Source organism: Opisthorchis viverrini (genome assembly GCF_000715545.1).
Source record: "Opisthorchis viverrini unplaced genomic scaffold opera_v5_412, whole genome shotgun sequence".
Taxonomy (NCBI): domain Eukaryota; kingdom Metazoa; phylum Platyhelminthes; class Trematoda; order Opisthorchiida; family Opisthorchiidae; genus Opisthorchis; species Opisthorchis viverrini.
The window spans coordinates 83,645-103,611 of record NW_008752069.1 but is presented as its reverse complement, the minus strand read 5'-3'; positions in this window follow the sequence as shown (position 1 = coordinate 103,611).

Below are 19,967 nucleotides of genomic sequence, written 5' to 3'. Positions count from 1 at the left end.
GAGTACCCAAGGGCGTTATTCACATAATAATTTTCCATACACAAAGTCCTGTTGGATCGGTAAATCGAATACGCCTATCCACACCTCTAGAACCAACTGCTCTGAACAGCGAGACAGGTCACCCTGAAGTTTCGGGAATAATCATACTACGTTCACACTCAAGTATACACAGGCCACTCATACTAAACGACACATACTCTTCTGTGGGATCGTTTATTTTGAGGAACATGAGTGGCTATCACCCAGGTTGATCTGTTTGACGGGTTGGTAAATTGGTATGCAAACGTTTCACTACCAGTTGATGTAATATCGTCGGTGCGTGGGAGCCATGCAGTTGCATAATGAAGATACCGTATCGATTGGGTACGAAACGTTTGAAACCCAACTGCCAAACTTGGCGAACATATCAACTGGCACCTGGTCAACAGCCAGTACATTCACCGCAGCTACCAATAGTTAGACACTGCCAAAGAACCAGTCACCCTGCCTGTTTGATGATCGTCATCAGTTGTAAGTCCTGCCCCTAAGCAGTTAACCACAGCTGATAGATATAAAAGTTTTCCCGCTTACAACTTTCTTTCTGCAGCGACTATTTTGGACTTATGTTCACAGACCATAAAGAGACAGTACGTCCACACTCTCCAAAAGAAGCATCTTCATCCATGTGTGGAAGTTTAAGGACCGAATATAAGATAAATCATACTTGTTTGGATTGCACTATCAGTCAACTTCTTTAACTTCGATGAATCTACGATGGACAGCCTGTCGCCACTTCTGATGAAATTCCTAGATGATGTGCTACCTAAGTCTTCTTTACCTACTCCTAACACCTCTTGGGCCGAAATAATCGCAGGGTCGTTTGCTCATCAGCATTGAGCATCCCGACTGTATTATCCCTATTCGGCCAGGTCCTTTACAAATGCAAACTACTTTGATAACCTAAATAATTCTGCCGCACTGTTTGGGATAATTTGCGCACCTGTACAGTGTAAAGTACTGCTGCAAGATTGTTTGGGATCAAACACAAACTTCAGGCTTACTGCTGGCTCAAGTGACCGATATGGTAGTTGAGTTTACTCACCTTTCCGGACGGTTATGCGGGGGGCGAAATCGCTTCCAGAATTTGGAAGGACAGGGCAGCTTTTGCTCCCCTTTGGGATTTATGGCAACCAAAGTGACATAAGTTAGACAGTCAAAGGTGTGTAGCACATTGCCACAGCTTAATATATCCTTCTCTATGGCTCAAGGATTCGACCACTGCTTGCGGAAGAGCGCAGTTTGATATGTCCTGTATGGCGCAAGGATTCGACCACTGCTTGCGGAAGAGCTTTGGAGACTCTCTGGGTCTGACCATCGCTGCCTCCCAAGAGTTCGGTGGGTCTGGTGCGAAAACCACACCAGTAATTCTGAAGTATTCCGGATGTCTCATTCTCCCTCGATAGATCTGCTGATTATATTTCACAGATTTCGCAGATTAGCCCATGTGTTTCGTATGCCATTGGACCGTCTTCCTCTTCCCCCAGCCTTGTATCGAATGGAGACGTCCCAGAGGCGGTCATTCCATCACAAGGCAACAAACATAAAAGCCCTCATCAGTCTACTCGGTCGCGCAGGTAACTGCTGTCTTTGAATATGGGAACTACAGGACGAGACAAACTAATGGTTAGTAACTCTGACGGTTATGGATCTGTCAAAGTGCCAATGTCGGCCTTGTATCGAAGCTATCGCCTTCACTGAGTAGCTTTCAGTCCCTGCCATCCCGAACAAGCAGACCACGTCAGTGAAAGGATTAGACTATCACCTCCAACGCTTGGCTCTCGTTCCTTCATTCTTCTTCTCCTCGATTGAGTTTAGCTGGGGAACGAAACTTATGTGAGTATGGTGACCGTATGTGAGATAGCATACTTGGACTCTGCGGATGGGACCATTCAACGAAGATGTCTACCACACAATTGACTACTGCCCGTAGTATGTTGTCGATATTTCGATTAGTCTACTTAAACTTGTGAGCTCACATACTACTTGGAAAATTCTCAAGAGGGCAGCAATTACTCACACAAGATACATGCTACAAGAATTTTCCAAATGCAGTCCAATGAGGTCAAATAGCGGTGTCATACCGAAGGAGCTTTCTCCAGTTAAATGGATTTACCAAGTGTTGGACACTTGGTTGAATACGTCACTTGTATGCCTTCACGGGGTTTCACAACAAAGTAAGGTTATATACTGTTGCATTATTAGTGTCTCCCATATGACAAACTGCTTTAAATCTTTCAGTGATTGGCTGACACCGTGAATATCTCAAGCAGAATTGATGCGGTGACTCATATGAACTTGATGGAGAGTAACACCCTCGATCAGCGGAACGTAATATGCGCGTGGGTCGAGAAAAATAATTTTCTATTCTAATTACTGAAGCATCTCCATGGGTTGTAGGTAGATGATGTGAGAAAACCAGACAAATTTGACATCTAAGTGACGTCGTTTTAATATAAATCCACTACTAGCGCGATTCTAGTAGCTTAACGACTGTGCGAAAGACTTTCAGGTGGTCATATACGGTGGGATCGTGTACACCGTGTAAACGGATTAGCAGAATACATGAAACAGCTTCAACGTTACACGCTTCTCCTTCTCCAAATTGGTAAACTGATATAAGCCACGTATTAACACCCCGACCAAAACAAATATCACACATTTGCCACCTAGCATTTGAGCACCCGGAGTTTAGCGCCATAATACGATAGGACTTAACTTGTTCAATGGTTTTGCCTTGGTATGTAACCGTTATATAAAACCGTATACTCTTTGGCAAGAAAAATTAATACCTGAATATTTCATATAAATCTTTCCATATGACAACTCCAGCTGGTGTAGTCCTCAGGGTTCACTAGAAAGCACGACGACATACCAGATACAAGTAAATAACTACTCTTCTCAAATGAAACCAAGCTGAAGCAGCGTCTTCTCTTCTGATGAACTATAATGCCACTTGATATTAATAGATTCTGGTTCCTTCGGACCACCAAGAGGTTTCCGATAAATGACGGTAGTAATGATGGCATTTCAAAGTCGACCTCACCTATCTTGAAACTTGATGTTAGACGGCGGTGACCTCAAAATTTGCTGATATTGTCAGGAAGCAGAGTATACATTTATAACAGCACATTATAAATCCTTTATAGTATTTCATTAGACAGTTTTTATCGCCCAAGAACTGCTATCTATCTCAGCACTTCGACAGTAACCAGCGCAATTTGTAAGAACTTGGCAAGGTGAAATAAAAATATCGTTGCCATTTGCGTTAATACTGGTGTCCATTCTAAGCCCATGAAGAATCAGTAAAGCAGGTGGCGTACATATGTGGCAAAAATTGAGTGTACGCCAGAATTCCCATCTTATACCTCTTTATGTTCATGCATTTTGTGGATGATTGGCGTTTTCCGTGAAGTTGCAGCGATTCAGGTTTCTTACTGCATCCAAGCTACACAGCTGACGAAGCGTGTGCAGCCATTGGTGATGCAATCTCCAATACTCTTTGAGCCAAAAGGTCACTATCCATCGTTCATAAAACAATAATTGTGGTCACACCAATAGCAACATAACATTGGTCATATTTTTCTTACATTCCATCGTTAGAATATGTTGAAATTTCTTCCACATACACTACTACAATCTGAATTTCAGCGGATAAAACTGTGTGAACCAATCAATCAATATTGAGAAAATCGGCATACCTCCCGTTTATCATCTCTTGATCTCGGTAAAAACTCGGGTAGTGTTATGGTGCACAATGAACTCCGCACAATAAAAAAGACACTACCTTTGAGTCACTGCTACAGGAGGAAAACGCGCAGTAAAACGTGTGATTTTTTGTGACAGTGTAAATTCTACTAGGATCATGCACATCGCGGAAACAAAAAATGACACACTATATGCTACTCCATTCACTTCCAAAAGTCCGATTTTTCTAATGTGGTCACGTATTGAGTGACTCCTCCAGCGATAATTCTTCAAAACGGAGAATGATTCAGAGCATGAGGTGTTTTCCTTCCTATTCAGGTCATGCGTCACTTAATGGCCAGAATCTTCACGAAGGAGAGAAAAAGCTTACCGGAAAATGGACTTTTCTGAGTGGTCCATATTCTGTCCAATCAGGGCATGCCTTGTTTCGGTCAACAGCATGTTTGTGATTCATCCGTTCAGTCGACGTTCGGATCGCCTTTTAGAGAGGCTCGCCTCTGTAAATAACCTATTGACTTCGTCATTCTGAGCCGGTTTCGTGCCACTCCTTTACATTTTATCGCGACATCACAAGAAGTCCGTTCATAACCCCTCATCGACAAACGCGGGTCGATATTTTCATTCTAGTCCCTGTAGTTATTCCCACGGCCGACTTGATAAACCTGAATAATACAGCAGACAGAAACGTTGGTGTTGACACTATTGCTTCACTACCTGCCAGGCACAAGGTTTGTCTGCTTGATGCCTTAAAGTGAAATAAAGATAAAAGAGTGCGTGAGAGAGCCGAGACGATCCTGTTGGAGGGGCCCCATGGGCTCCATTCTGGAATGCGGACCGTACCAACAACACAGAAACTCTCCTCCAAATCATGCGTTGCTCACCTCTTGGTTTGCACCTTTCTGAAGGCGGCACGTGGGAAAACACTCGTTGAGGTAGACAATGATTCTAGAACATGCCCGAGCCATTGTCTTTGATATTGCTGGATATTGCCACCGAATTACCTGCTGCACAACCGAATATCCGTTTACTAATTACTTTGTGACTAATTCCCTGATTCCATCCAACACCAGCAACACCTGAAGACACCTCATACCATCTGTTCGCAGGGGGCATGTGTCGAAACCACACAACAATACAGTCTTTACTGTATCCTGGCTAGCGTGAACCTTGACACCCAGTAACATGCCTAATTGCACCACAAGTGCGCAAATTAGCAAACGTGATTTTCGCCTTTGAGATTTGTGCGCTGAATTCATCAGACACCTCCGTCAGAGCTGATATAACTCCCGATATACGTAAAATTCTTTACAACCTCCAGTGCTCCTCTTTGAATTTTAGCGGGTATTTTCAGGGACCTCATGTTATGGATCGTGAATTTACACTCTGAAGGTGCAAGACATGCCCAAAGACGGTGCGATGAAGTTCGGTATATTCAACGGGGGTTGTGCGTGTCCTTTGTCTTCAAAGGCGAGGACGTCGTCATCTGCATATGCCGAATCGATTAGGTTTTCACCAACACTAATTTTGGAGAGCTTCCAAGGTCTAACTAATCATTTCGTCAATGAAGAAGTTGAATACTAAGATTTTTTTCAAAATCACGCTCCATGAGCATGGGTTCAGTTCTCACCTGGCACCGTCATACCATGAAGAATCAGTGAAGCCAGAAGCCTCGTTACAACAGCAGCGAAACTGACACTTCTGTTGGTACTAAGTTCACTGCAAGTATCCTTTCTGAAAATGAGCACCAGCACCGACTCACCCAAGCTATCTGGAACGGTCGCTTTCCCAGATAGGTTAGACAGGCATTGACTAAGGAATTCATCACCGTCCTTAAACATAGAAGGTGGAAGGTCGTGGGGACCAAGAACACGATGACGCTTGGATAGATCTATAGAGTCCAGCTATTCTCCAGTTGAAGAAGGCTACAAATTCGCAATTCGCTTCTTATCAAAGAATGGAGGTGACGGGTGGTCACCTGGATGGTTTTTCGAAACATTGCGCCCAAAGATCCGAAACTTCTCCTTTGCTGGATGTCAGACAGCCATGTTGGTCCTGAAAAGTGCAACCAAAAGCAGCAGCGAACAAACGCATAGTTGAAGTTCACTCAGGCATTCAAGAAAAAGTGTTAGGTGGTGATCGGCCTTCATCAACAGCGATGACGATGTGTTTTTGTGGTTTCGGGACTGGTTTGTTCTAGGTGGTGACTGGCCTTCACCAACAGCGATGACGTGTTTTTGTGGTTTCGGGACTGGTTTGTTAATGGACCCCACGTTGTCAAGCATTTTCCGCTCCTCCGGAAATCGATATACCAAAGAAACAGCTTGAGCACAGCGCTCGTCTACAGTAAGCGCTCTCCATTGTCCATGTGTCCCATGCAAACCCAAGAGGACCACACATTTGACTATAGCAGCGCTTAGCCTTCCTACCCGAATATTTGTTAACACAGAAACCAGAACGAGATAGCGGAACACAACGTCAGCAGACGCAGCAACTAGAGGACAACTCAGTAGTTGGACTCACTGAACTGTAAAGGCCGGTATGGCCGGATGACGCTCAGAGTAATAAATAAAGGGCCGGAATATGTTTTCACAGCAGGCAACACGTGCATCCAAAGCTCTCAGAAAATTATATTTCTACTACTATATTGGGTAGCCCGCCACCTCTGATGACGGTGATTGAATGTTTTGGGATTTAGGGTCTACCTTGGTAACCTACTCCCCTCTAGGAGGTCAGAGTGGCTACTTCCATAATTACTGAAATGCTGGTCGAATGGAGGAGAATTCCCTCTCCAAACATAAACGATAGAAAGATTTTTCCTCCGGTTCGCACCACAACAACTAAGAGAGTGGTTACTCTGTACACTGTTACGCTGTACCTGCGGTACCTGGACGAACAAAACTCCCAAGAATATGACCGGAGAACCAAGGCAATGCTGACACCATATCACCACGTCGAAATAACTGCTTCTGTAATGATTCGTGCAAAAAAAATTCGCCACTCGTAGCTATCAGTCTGTTTGGATCCACGGAGAAGTCACTGTAGACTCTTACCACTTGCTCAAATGAAGTGTCCAACAATATGAGAAAGTTCAGGTTGGTTCACTAGAAAATACCATTTGTCATAGTCTCTAACTGCAGTCAACGGGCAGGCGATGCTGGCCCTTACCTACTAAACAAACATGGAAAGGCAAGGGTAGTAAAGAGGAAAGTAAGATGTAAATATGCGGACTCAGTAGGTGCCTAGAACAAGTGTCCACATCTCCGGACACCCATTCACGTAATGTAAACAGAAACTGACGACAAGAACGCCACTGACACTGATCATCAGTCCTATCTTGCAGCTTTTTTCAACCTTGCAAACGATGGTTCGGTATGCGCAATACATGGCGAAGCAAACCATACTATTTGATTGAAGTCCCTGTTACATGACCGAACAGTGGCTTCCTAGTTGCCTCGTTGTGGATTCGCCGGAACTAGATTACACAAGCCATGGTCCTGAAACAAGGCTTGTCAAAGATTTGTAAACAATTCACTTTTGCTGCCTGGAAAGGCCATGTCTCAAAGCCAAACTGCGAAACAATCCGTGCTGAAGTCTGACAAACCCTTCCTTTGCAAATCAGAGGTACGCCGCTTTTTCGCCATAGGCGTTCAAAATTAGCAAAGTTGACGTGAGCCCTAGAAATCCTTGCATTAAATTCACCTGTCACTTTACCGATTCTGAGACATTCAAGACGCTCCACAGCTTCCAGGGGCCCTAGTTAAGTAGTGATAAGTGTACTATATGACCGCTTCTCCAGAAGAATGACCTTAGTTTGTGAGTACAAAGCGCATTCCAAAAGACTAGGAACTGAAGTGAATACGGACCCCAACTGTTCTACCGGGTGTACTGCTTTCCTCTGGTTATTTAAAACTTATTGCTGGAATAAGGGCAATAATTCTATCTGCTCCATTTGTTGATAAACCTCGTCATGTGAGCTGCCCACTGGAATAATATTTGGAATTATAGTAGCAGTCAAGACAACCGCTGGTAATGTAGTAGTAGTAGCAGTCAAGACAACCGCTGGTAATGCATAGTGTGGTTATCATATGAGCCTATGATCATTTCTATTACGATCCGCCCTCCTGCCATACTTGTTTGAGGGATATTGAGATTCGTAAAGCCGGGGAGTCTAAACATGGATTACGGAAGCACCAAAGTTGGTGTAAACAACACAAAGAACCGGTCCTTGGATTCAGCAATCGTAGTGAAATAAATGGTCTAACGAAAATAAGGAAGATCAAGGCCTGCAAGAAATTGTTCAAGCGGTCAATGTGTTATCGCAACATGTTTTACTTCTGGCTATCATTTGAATTGGTTCCGAATAGGTGCTTCACGGTTCCTATTGCAAAGTCAAGTGAGTGGATAGCAAAGGCACAAATGATCGATAGCAATGCGGACAACTTTGCTTAGCTAGTTGGGCAGTTATTCGTGGAGCTTGCACTCAGATAAAACAAAAACGTTGTGTGAGATTTAAGATGCCCTACTTGGCCGGAGGCCTAACGAAGCTTAGATTGTTTTCATGCTACATAATCTGGAAGAGATGGATTGTGGAGTACTTCGTGATTAAAGCCAGACAGAATGTTACTACTAGTATATTTGTATTAGTATAGCCAAAAACATTTAACACCACTGTGTTCGGGGCTTTGGCTCCGGGAGGGGGCCTGAGAACATCCACTTCTGTGTGCCCTACTTAGGACTCGGGCTGCGGAATTCATCTACGTCACCAACCGACGATATCAAGTAAACGAAGCACCATTTGCCATTTTGACCAAACAAACTGGTATAAATGATATGGTGATGGGTTGAATGATTAGCAAACAAAGGTAAGGTGTGCTGTGATCGAGGCATACATGAATGCCTGGCAAGAACACTGTACACTGGCACTATGCCCGTGTCCGAAACAGCCAAAGCTGATCAAAACTCATCTTCGGTGCATGACCACATCCTCAACTCTTACCGGAACCCCCAGCAGGTGCACCAGATAAGTGAGGAACGTGGAACATGCCATTAGACACTACCAAAACGCCTTCGTTAAAGACAATGCTTTTTATCAGTTTTGGTATGTTTCGGGTTTTACAGACTCTCTACTTCAATGTAGCTTACCCGGTGCTTTTCAGCCAGTGCCCGTTAGAGACCGGGGAAGTCTGTGCCAAAATTATTGCTCTAAACTCCCTGACAAATTCTCGCACAGAGCGAAGAGTAAGGTCCAGACAGAGATCGGTTCTCGTGTGTGTCTGCTTGCTATTAAATCAATTAATCCTGTGCAGTTATACACGTCTACTTGTCGTTCTTTTTCGCTTTTGCCACAACTGACTCCGAAATAACAAGTCTCGAAGAAAGCGTTTTCCTCGAGTACTCTCCCATAAAAACTTTTCTATCCCGCGGGCTAGAGCGACTCCCTTGACGAAAGGCGCACTAATCTATACTTCCCAAAAATTAACATTAATTTCATATATCTCAACTGATGATAATTTCTCATACGGGTTAAACTAGTCAAGCATGCCGTGATCCACTCGAATTAGATTTACTGGCATACGAAAATTACTGAGGTAAAAAAAGTATTTTCTATGAGTAGCCCAAATTATTTTGCATACAGAATTATGCTCTTGTCCGTTCCATACTCCACTGGGAATCCGTAGGCTAAAGTAACACGCAGATGTCCAGTTCGCAGTACTTGTCAGGTTGAAAGATGACCAAACCGGGTTGAGCTTCACTCACTTAGGAGTGAATTATTTCTTGCATTTCCTGCTGCTAATCAGTGCAGAAAATGTACACAAGTTAGCTCGAATTCACAAGCGGTAGATATCTTGCCAAGTCAACTCAACAGTTCGGCTCAAGAACGATAATTGGTTGTGATTCAGTCAACGGAACTGTGGAGAAATTCTCCCAGTTAGGCAGAAATTGGGTGTCAGTCACCGGGTAAAAACTAGAGTGCCAAGACAGTCCAGTAGGACTGTGACTAACAGGCGAACGGCTATTACTTCTGGTGCATCGAAAATTCAAGTCCTCACGGACCTTGGGTATGTTTGATGCATGCTGTAGCCAGTCCGAAATGCGGTGGAAGCTTTGAGTAAATGAGTGGGTTCTTCGATACGTGCCACCACACTATCGACTGCCGATGTCTGAATTTAGTTATTCATTCAGGTAGAGTAGTATTCCCCGGAGCTATTCCGCCGAAGCAAAGCATTCCACTAGCATGATGGAAGCTCAAACCTGATGTTGCCGTAAGATAGAGGTGGAGCGTGGGAGCGCTAGGTGTTTGGTGTAATGCGAATGTTTCTTTTCTTGCTGACGTCAGATTTTGTTTGTGACGCCTTGGCTTGGTTATGCATTTTCTTGCCTGGAAAGCTTTCTTGCTAGCCAATAACTGGTAACCCGTCTCACATGAAGCACTTCTCTTCAGTAGACACATTCTGGAGGAGTTTCTTCTGCAAATTATTTGTAAATGCTGCATTAGCTGGAGAACAAAAGCAGTTGCAGACACCAGAAAACAAAGGATTTTGGGGTAGCCCAAGGCTATGTTGTATACTTGGCGATTACCCCGTTAGTGAACTTAAGTTTTGCCTTTTTGGGGGTGTGAAGCGCCTGACTTGAACTGTACTCACATTAGTAATCAGCAGTTAGCACTGACGAGACGCTCTTGAAAAGAAATGAGGTGTCCAAATGAAGCATATTCTTCCAACAATTCTGAATCCCCTTTTCGAATGCTTTATGTTAAATACACTAATACAACCTCTATTGTGACAGCACATTTCACACTACCTCCAGAGTCATTGCCAACCGCCTCGCAAATGTACGGTACGACGAACTGGTTATATCTAGTATCGGTCGTGGTATCATATTAGGTTTAAGGAGTCCCAGCAAACCAGCATCATTATTATTGCATCATCACCGAAGCAGTTCACCAACGACACTTGCTGGTGCCCAACTGCCACAAAGCATTCAGAGAAGAGATCCTTAGTAAGCAGTGAAAATAAAGGCGAAAAACAAGAACCTATGGCGAAGAAGTCCTTTGTCCTCAAGGAAAACGATGAAAGACAAAATACCTACACCTTTTAGACATCAATGAAATAGATATATCTGAGTATCCTTTAGAAATAAGGCGTTGTCAGCGGAAGTGACCCAGTATCCTTTGCAAAATATCCACTTGACATAGGCCAATGCACAACAACAGGCGTCTAAGAAGGGAGACCACGCACATCCCCGAGAGCGGTTGCGTCCAAATTCCTAGAGCATTTCCAACCCCCTGCAAGCAAGATCCTGTGGGTTTAGGCCAGGAAGCCGCCTTCATTCCACACTGCGATGCCATGCCGTAGCCCATCCACCGAAAACTTTTCGCTAACAACCGCTCGGAACAGGAGACGTTTTCTAGGATAATCGGGCACCCAACAAGTTCAACTTAGCGAGTTTAACATGCCGGTCTACCGATTCGGATTTGTTACCAAGCCCCGCTTGCGCACCTCTCGTTGCAGTCCGCCAATTTTCCCCGTGAAAACATGACCATTAATTGACTACTGAAATTCCTTCGCTTGAGGTCAACACATTAACAGCGCAGTAAGCAGGTTGTTTCAAGTGCTATGATACATATACTACAGAAGAAGACTTGATAATCATCGGGACCATGCGAAGATGAAACTTACTGTCTATCCTCGAGTAGGCATTTAACTGTCTGAATAAGTAAACGGTTGGTTAAAACCAACCAAATACTCATATTTTTTGGTCGTAGATCAGATGGCTGTTGATGATGAGTTCAACGAACTCGGCATTTTGCCTGCAGACATCCGTCACTAGTCGTGGGGCTATAATCAGTCCGCACACTGATTACGCACACGAGCCATCGAACTCTCGATATATTGCCAACGCTTCGACCGATTGGCCAATCGTTCCAAGGGTAATCCTTCAGCTATGTTTTCGACGTGTTCCCCCCATGCTAGCGTTTTCAGTAAAACAACCAATGGGGTGTATTAAACGCTCAAAACAAGGCCAAAGACACAAGAACAGATGGTTTTACTTGAGATGTTTGAAGCGACAGCATTCTGAAAATTCGGGAGCCTTCTGGACGCGAAATTGGCAACCAGCATTCGGTGTATGCTGAATCATTATTTACCTTTGGGTCCATACTTTCCGCCAATCAGAGCTCGCCCAGATGCTGGACTGGCAAGCGGTCCGATCTCCTGGCCAACGGTGCAAGGGTTAAGCTTCTGGAATGTGGCAATGCTTAACTGTGAACCGCAAAGCTGTTCCGAACCAGGATTCCGCCCAACAAGATTATGAGAAAACACAAACAACAAGAAACCATTCAGTCATCCTACCCAACCATCGAAAGAAGCTGTCCAATAGAGTGTTAATTTATTCCAATCAACTATATTTGTTTTCACAGATGCTATCTTGTACACTTGCCACTTTCTGCACGTTTGTGTTACAAGTTCAATGGCACAGAATGAATACAGCTCGCAGTCATAATCTCAACAAGTCACAGCCACCCTAGTAAACACTCTTTGACTTTATAAGTTCAACGACAGATGTAGATTAAGGCAAGGCTGCAATTTTGCTGTATACCATGAAAACCTTGGTAGATTTACTCTTCCTCCACCCTTCTAGACCATCTCAAACACAGTGATTTCTAAAAACTGGGACAATCTACCTCCTGTCTTCCCTTGAGTGACCTTTTTCAAGAACATTCAGAAAGATTCAACAGAGTCTACTCAGTTACGCCATGACAGACACCTCAACTAAATTATTTGAAATAACTATACTGGAACCTTTTAATCTGCATGTTATTAAACCAGAGCAGATCTGCAAACTGTGTGTAAATTGTCTGTTATTTAAACATTCGCTTCGTCGCTCGTGTCATTCATGTGGTTCGGTTAAAATGTTCTATTAGAAGTATGTTGTGCAGTGCATAAATGACCTAATTGCAAATCTGCTGAAGAGATTAGAATCTTCAGACAACGTCAGCCGTCAGAGATAGGATGCACACGTTAGGAAGGTGAGTCGTTGTTCCATAGCTCATAGTCCACATGAACTCTGCGTGAAATGGTTGTCTGTTAGCAAACGAGACAACTAGACACCGGTGTGTGTCGTCCTTTCAAGCAAGAGCGAAAGCCTCATCGCATAGAAAAGGAATCATTAAGCGCTATTCTTAGAATTCTATCTCTATGGTAATCGCAGACCATGTACTGGCTGACAACCAGTGCCACTTTGAGCCGTTAAGTAGATCAGTCAATCGACATCTGACCAAAAACCTTGGAGAGCTATGCAACAGTCGGTAGGCTTAATGGAGTTCTCACCCCTGTTTTCATGTGCCATGTTGAGATGAACCTAAACAGTAAATGGCAGCTTGACCATAATGATATGACCTACCAATTTACACAATCTAACTTACAAATATAATCTACAGAATTAACGAAAAAAACTTAATGACTCTAATTTTGATGTAGATTATAGTTTTGTGTCGAAGTCCTCAAGTTGACTGTACAGGTTGAGAACGGTGGTTGGTTGGAATGTGAAATTATGAATTACTGTCCAAGAAACGAACATTTATTGGTCTTTCTTCTTCCTGCATTATGTCAGACAGTTGGGCACATCTCTATATATATGACCATTTCTTTAGCGTCCGGAATCGTGACTGCGACTAAACTCACGTTTGGCATTTCGCTGCCTAGTTTTGACTGATTGAACTACTTAGCCAACGAATTCAAACTGAAGTGAATTTTTCGTGTGAATTATGCTTTTCGCGTCCGTGCATCTCGAGCCTTTCTGCAATTCTCGCCCGGCACGTAAGTGGTATAATGCACAGCTCACAACACAGCGTGCCTTTCGAGCTAGGTATACATGTGGCCAAAGTAATTACCAAGCCTCGAGGACGCAAGAACTTCCATCTCAGGCTATTCGGTACTGAAACTTGAGGAAGGTGCAAAATGTGCCTCGATCGCACGTGGATCCTGTGCTACAAATGATACGGACGAATCACGTTCTTGTGTTCGAACTTTACTTATTTTTAGATAACTACAGTTAGGTTGTTTACACAAAGAAACCGAGTGGAATTCTGACCATTCTCTACTTAAACGTCACGAACCTCCCAACTACTTACTAAATATCAATAGTCAAGCTTGAAAACAGCATGGATGACGTGATGACAACATGCATGAGTGGTGGGCCGCCGAGCATCATGAACTAAAATAGGGCAGTACAGTAGAATCCTCAAGGAAAGAGTCCGATAATAATGGTGCGCCGGCTCAAGGGCTAGCCAATAAAATTCTTGTTAAACTAGGACCAGCCCCCTTCTTAAACAAGGAAATCTTAAACTGCACATTCATAAATGATAGGGTTTAGTCTGTTTTCTCAGTTACCCACGAGCCCCTTGGTATTAGTCAATTTTGCTTTAGTTTACCCCTTCCGGACCTCATATCCGTTCTCCCAACGTTCCAAATAAACTATCCAAACTATCCAATCAGTTACATCTGAATTTTCCACTTCCGAAAACCGCATAATGGGCTTGCAGCTGTTGACGACCTCGTTATTGCTACTGTTGTTGCTGTGGCGGCATATGAAGGACTAAGTCTCCGACTATCCTATGCATGCAGTCGCAATAAGCGGAACGGTCTGCATGAGTCCCACTCCACGGGTCATCAGTAATAGGCCATGGTTGCTACTCCGTCTTCACCTGTACTTTCGATGTTGGTGTACAGTTTTTACAATTTCTCAGCCAAGTGCACATTACCCTCCTCCATTCAATGCCGGTTCGCACAGGCGTACATGCTGCGGCTATCATCGTAGTCATTCCAAGGCGCCCATAACGCTGTCTACCCCAGTGCCTCCTAGAACCATTCACCAGGGTGAAAAAGCCGTCTACCAAAGCTTAAGCACTTCTCTTCTGGCGCATCTAAATACTGATAGCCGGGAGCAAAATAAACTGTTGCAATTTGGACAAGCACCAGAACGGTAGGAGAAAGTGAATCAGCGCCAGTAAGCATGTCTGAACACAAATGAAAAAGTAGAAAGGCAGCAAAACAGGCCTCGATCTGAAGGTAGCTGCGTAAACTCCCCTGCCTATATCGGAGGACAATTTTGCCAGGCTTAGCGGAGTCCTGACATATTCCAGCAAAGTTTCTTTTCTCATTGACATCTTCAAGTGGAAATCAAAGAGTGTGACCATAACCACATAACATCGAGTCCATCGGCTTCGAAACCTCGTCCTGCAAGTAGACACACACGTGACACGACTCAAAGCACAACCACTAACTCACCGCTACGCAAAAGTACACTCCCCAATAACGCACTGATGATGTCATCTCGATTGGTGGTGAAACGTTTGCAATCAAATTGCTAAGCTCAGCGAACAAGCCAACGACCATCAATGCTACCTGAGCTACCGACATTTTCCTCTACAGTCCCCATCTATGCTGAAAAAGCGTTGATTAGAAATTATCAATTCTCTTCACACTATCAACAATCTCAACGTAGACTAAAGGAAGGATCAATATTGAAAGAAACAATTCAAAGTTTAGCCTGGCGGGTCGACACTCAAGAGTCCAGTCAACACGTGTGACCATGCAGATACCATGATTGTAGGATGAGTGGTGCTAAGCCCATCCAGGTGCTAGTTGATCACATTGCTGATCAGCCACTCGTTGCCGAACGAACAAGTGTTCAAACTGCCAGTTGGGAGATTGCAGGTTTGGGACCCCTTGGAGTTTCGTGAAACACGCACTGTTGAAGATTCCCAATAAAGGCGGAGCACGCATACGGTGATTCTAGGCTTTTCAGCACAGACTGGCTTCCTTCCTTCGCTATCATCAGGATCGTTGACAATGACGCCCGATGAAAACAACGCCGCTTCACTGTTGCACATTCATGTCAACGATGCTTAATAATCGAAAGAACAAAAAGAAGAGACAGGTGGGACCTTGGGTCAGTATATCCTTAAGGTCCAAAGTACCCATATCTTCAGCCTTCAGTCAAACAATGTGGACATAAGCTGACGGCATGAACACCGCTGACACCTTTTAGCCATCAAATCGTTCAGTGTCCCCGGGCGAGCATAAGGAGATCCACGTAGACCCTATCGTAGTAGTCAAACAGCTCCAGCTGCATTCAAACTTTTGTTAGCATTCTTTGTTCCCTGCTTCCACGTTAGATTTTTCTACCTCTAGGTCTCCAAATCATGCACGGAAAATAGCGTTCCTCTGGAAGACGGTACCTGGGCACGCGTAACACAGCCCGGCCACCTTATGTTGCAGTGCTGAGTGCAATCGCTGAGTGAAGCGCCCTCCGCCTCAACAAAACCCGTCTCTTGATCACCTCATTTTGAATTCCCTGGTTCCAACCGGTCTCGGCTATATTCCAGAGACACTGTCAAAGACATGAAGTTATCTCATATCCCCCGCTCGAAGTGGTCAATTCTGGCAGCAGTACAACAATACAGTCTACAGTGCAGTCTGAGATACAGTGAAATAATCTTTTGCCTTCATAAGTGGCGCGAATTGGCAAACGCAATTCTGGCCTTCAAGATTCCTGCGTTCACTTCGCCCTTCAATCTACCGTCAGAGGTAATGAAACTTTCAAGACACGTGTAGTGTCCCATAACTTCCAGTGTGGCCCCTTGAATTTTTAGAGTCGTGTTCAGAGGATGTAAGTCCTGCAGCAGCAGGCATTCGCACATTGTGGACGCTAAACCATGTTGAAGGACTAGATGACTTTGGACAACTTTTCAAATTGTGCCTGCGCTTCCTGCTCTTTTTCAAAAACTAGGAAAGTGTCGTCTGCATACTCCAGGTTGACAAGGTTCTCTCTAGGAGAGATCTGAACACCGGGATTTTGGAGATTTCCATTGTTCGTTTCATTATTCAATAATAATAAACATAAAACGAAATTGGAGAAAGTGGACATTCTTGTCGGACACAAGTGCATGGAACGAAGCTTTTTGAGAGCTTCCTACACACACACCCGCAAGTTTGTGAATACAAACATCACATGGTATTCACGAAATTATGGAGCCTACCATTTTTAGCAGCTGTGACTAACCGCATTAAATAATCGACAGAATCGAATGCACGCTTGAAGCCAAGGAACAGCATGATTTTAAGGCGCCCTGACAGTTGAGGCAGTGTGAAGATGTGGACCGCGTAGTCCCTTCCAGGACAGAATCCTGCTTGGTTTTCTCCGGCGGTGACGAGTATTAGTTCATTTATGAGGTATTTCCATAGACGTTGTCGAACGAACCGCATAGAGGCGACTATCAAGGGACAACAACTCAACCATAGAGACCCTTATCCTCGTTGGCTTAGAACAATACTAAACCCCGGCAGAACCAACAGCAGTGGCTTCTGAATCACCAGATTTGTGCAGCCAGAAGCGAGTGGAACCCGACAAGTAGTTCAGTTCAACAACCGCACCTGGGTCTTCAAAACTAGTTTCTGACAGGCAATATGGATCAGTAGAATGTGGCTACATGCAACAGCAGTCTGTTATCCGTTTTGTTTCAGAGTTCAAACGTTGGGGGCTGCCAGATGAACTGAGAATCAGGGTTTGAAGAATGATTTCTGAGTGTCTGCAGCCATGGTGTCTGAGTTAACCGTAGATGTTGCAGCTAGTCGCACTGGACAGTGAAGGAATTTGTCAATCCTTAAGCCCTACAGAGATGTCACTAGGAACCGGGTGAGGAGGAAAGAAAGTTGAACATATGGAAAAAGAAAGAGGGAAGGCATCAGTAGTAGCCTGATTTCGCTTGCCCTTCCTGCTTTATACAGCTAGGCACTAGGACGATGGCACCACTCGACAGCCGATGTGGCAAGAGAGTAATTTTAATTGTATCATGGCTTTACCTGAGCCGGGATACTGTCTGGAGATCTAGGATTAAACAGGAAGGTGATTAGGGTCTTCTCCTGGAGGCTTTGCCTCAAAAGCATAACCGCAAAACAGCGATGATTAGTGTCATACCGTCAGAGTGGTCTACATTTTCAATGAGCAAGTCGCCACACATGTTACAACGCCCAACTCAGGAGGGCCAGGATATTGTGTTGGTCAGACCTCTAACCACTGGCCAACCTGATAGAAGAGGTTCTGTGAGTGTCGCACAGACACACACAAGTATAGCGCAATAGATTTATTAGCTCACGGCTCTATTAGTCTTCTTTGGATTCACAACGCATGCACTCCCGAATGCTTAGTGGTGTCTGCAACCCTATGAGTAGTACATTACAATGATATACATGTATCGCGATATTTCAAATATCGTAGTGACTGAAACATGAGGCGGCCTGGTGCAGCACATTCAGTTGCCTGAGAACATCATCTCCAAAAAACCAAATTGGTTTGCAAACGAGTGTATATTCGCTAAGACAACAGCTTATTGTGTTGTCCCCCGCGGTCCATGTAATGTGTGGTCATGCCGGTGTTCAAGCCTTTCGAATTTTGTCGACTACCTGAAAACAGCTCAGCAAATTGGTCCATATTTTGGCACTGCCTGCAACTGCATATATGCTTAACACGATAAATTCAAGTTGATTGGGCCGCTGAGGCTGTATTTTCAAAACCATGTGAAATTCAGATGCACCGGTACGTCTGACTTCCACTGTTCCAATGTCTACCGAATATGATGGTTATCCAGTCTATGACCATTCGGGCGTGAGAGTTCCCCCTGAGCCTGATTGAATGACTCTATGACAGTTTGGCTGTTCCACCTCAAATGAAGGCTGCTGTTTTTGACTGAACTACGTGAATCAATGACGCACACGCATGAAATATGCACCAGCTAAATTACTGGTGTTAAATGGCGGCGCCGGCTATCAGATGACCCGTGTTCTACTTGATGGTGACAATGGAATGTTGGCCTTGCCATACCTACCCCAAAACAGCGTAACACCCTCACGATACAGACACAAGGGCACTAACCATAAGGATAGCTTTAAGATAATCGCTTCCCTTTTTCTGTCGGAAAACGGCCCCAGCAAAATTGCCCTCAGACGACTGCGGTCCCGGGAGAACTGCTGTAGCACCTCCTGTGACCACCTTACCTGGTCAGTTTGGAAGACATTGCAGACAGGGTGAACCTCATTAGATTTGCGGCTCATCACCCTGGTACGGAAGTAGGACCATTTTGTAGCACACCTTTTTGTGCTCATTGAATATGGAAGTGAGCGTTATTGTGCTCATTATGGAAGTGAGCGTTGCTTGTTGTAACAAACGTGTACCAACATCGAGGCTACAAATGTGCCTGATGCTTGTCTTACGAGCGAGCGCCCACACGAACGGACCAAGAAAGCCGGGTGTGGCGATAGCCTAAGTCCTCATAGCCAGCAAGTTCAAATCATAGTCACTAGTGCGCAGACAGCTAAGCGATTACATCGATCAATCGCTTCAGTGGCTAAAAATCGTTCCGTTGGTGGAACCACCTGTCCGATGCTTGTTTAATCGGTGGCCTTCAAACTATGATCGACACAGCCGTTTTTTCTGTAAAGTTCATCCATCAGGAATTGTTTGACAAAATAAGAATTGCACTGTATCTGTCAACTTAAAATTTGCAGCGAGTAACTCATGAATTCAGTAGACTGTCTTATGCTTGTATGGGGTTAGAGTTGCTCTTGAATCTTGTACAACGCTTTGCGGTATTTCATTTTTTATCTTGTTTGATTTCATTTTTTATTCCCATCATCTTTTGGCCATATTTCCGCTTGCCAGTTATTCTGGGGTAGATATTATGAAGAGGGTTGCCGGAAGGAGGGACAATTAACCCAGAATAGATGATCTTACGGTTATGTCTTTTGGGCTATTTTCCTAAAGTTCACACAGACCCCCCCCTTTACAATGATGTGGTTCACCGATTGACTGCATATCAGAATCATAGATCAGTCTTCCAAACCACTCCTAAGCAAAGGTCTTCTGGAGGTCTTGAAACGTGCCAAGAACATATGCACACTATGAAATTACGTAAAACTGCCAGGATTAGAGAGATCACTATCGATAGCCTTGATTTGAAAGTAGCGGAGAAAAAACCGTTATACGCCCTAGCAGAACGGTAAGGCTAGCGTTCAACAAGTTGCGCTCCAGCCCTTGAAAGAGCCAAAATGGAAATTATCTGTGTAACTGATGCCTTGTTCTAGTTTTACGACACGATCTCTCGTGTTACGGAAGGACAGGTAAACGGCTTTCAGAAATCATGCTCAATATAACCGTGAAGTTTA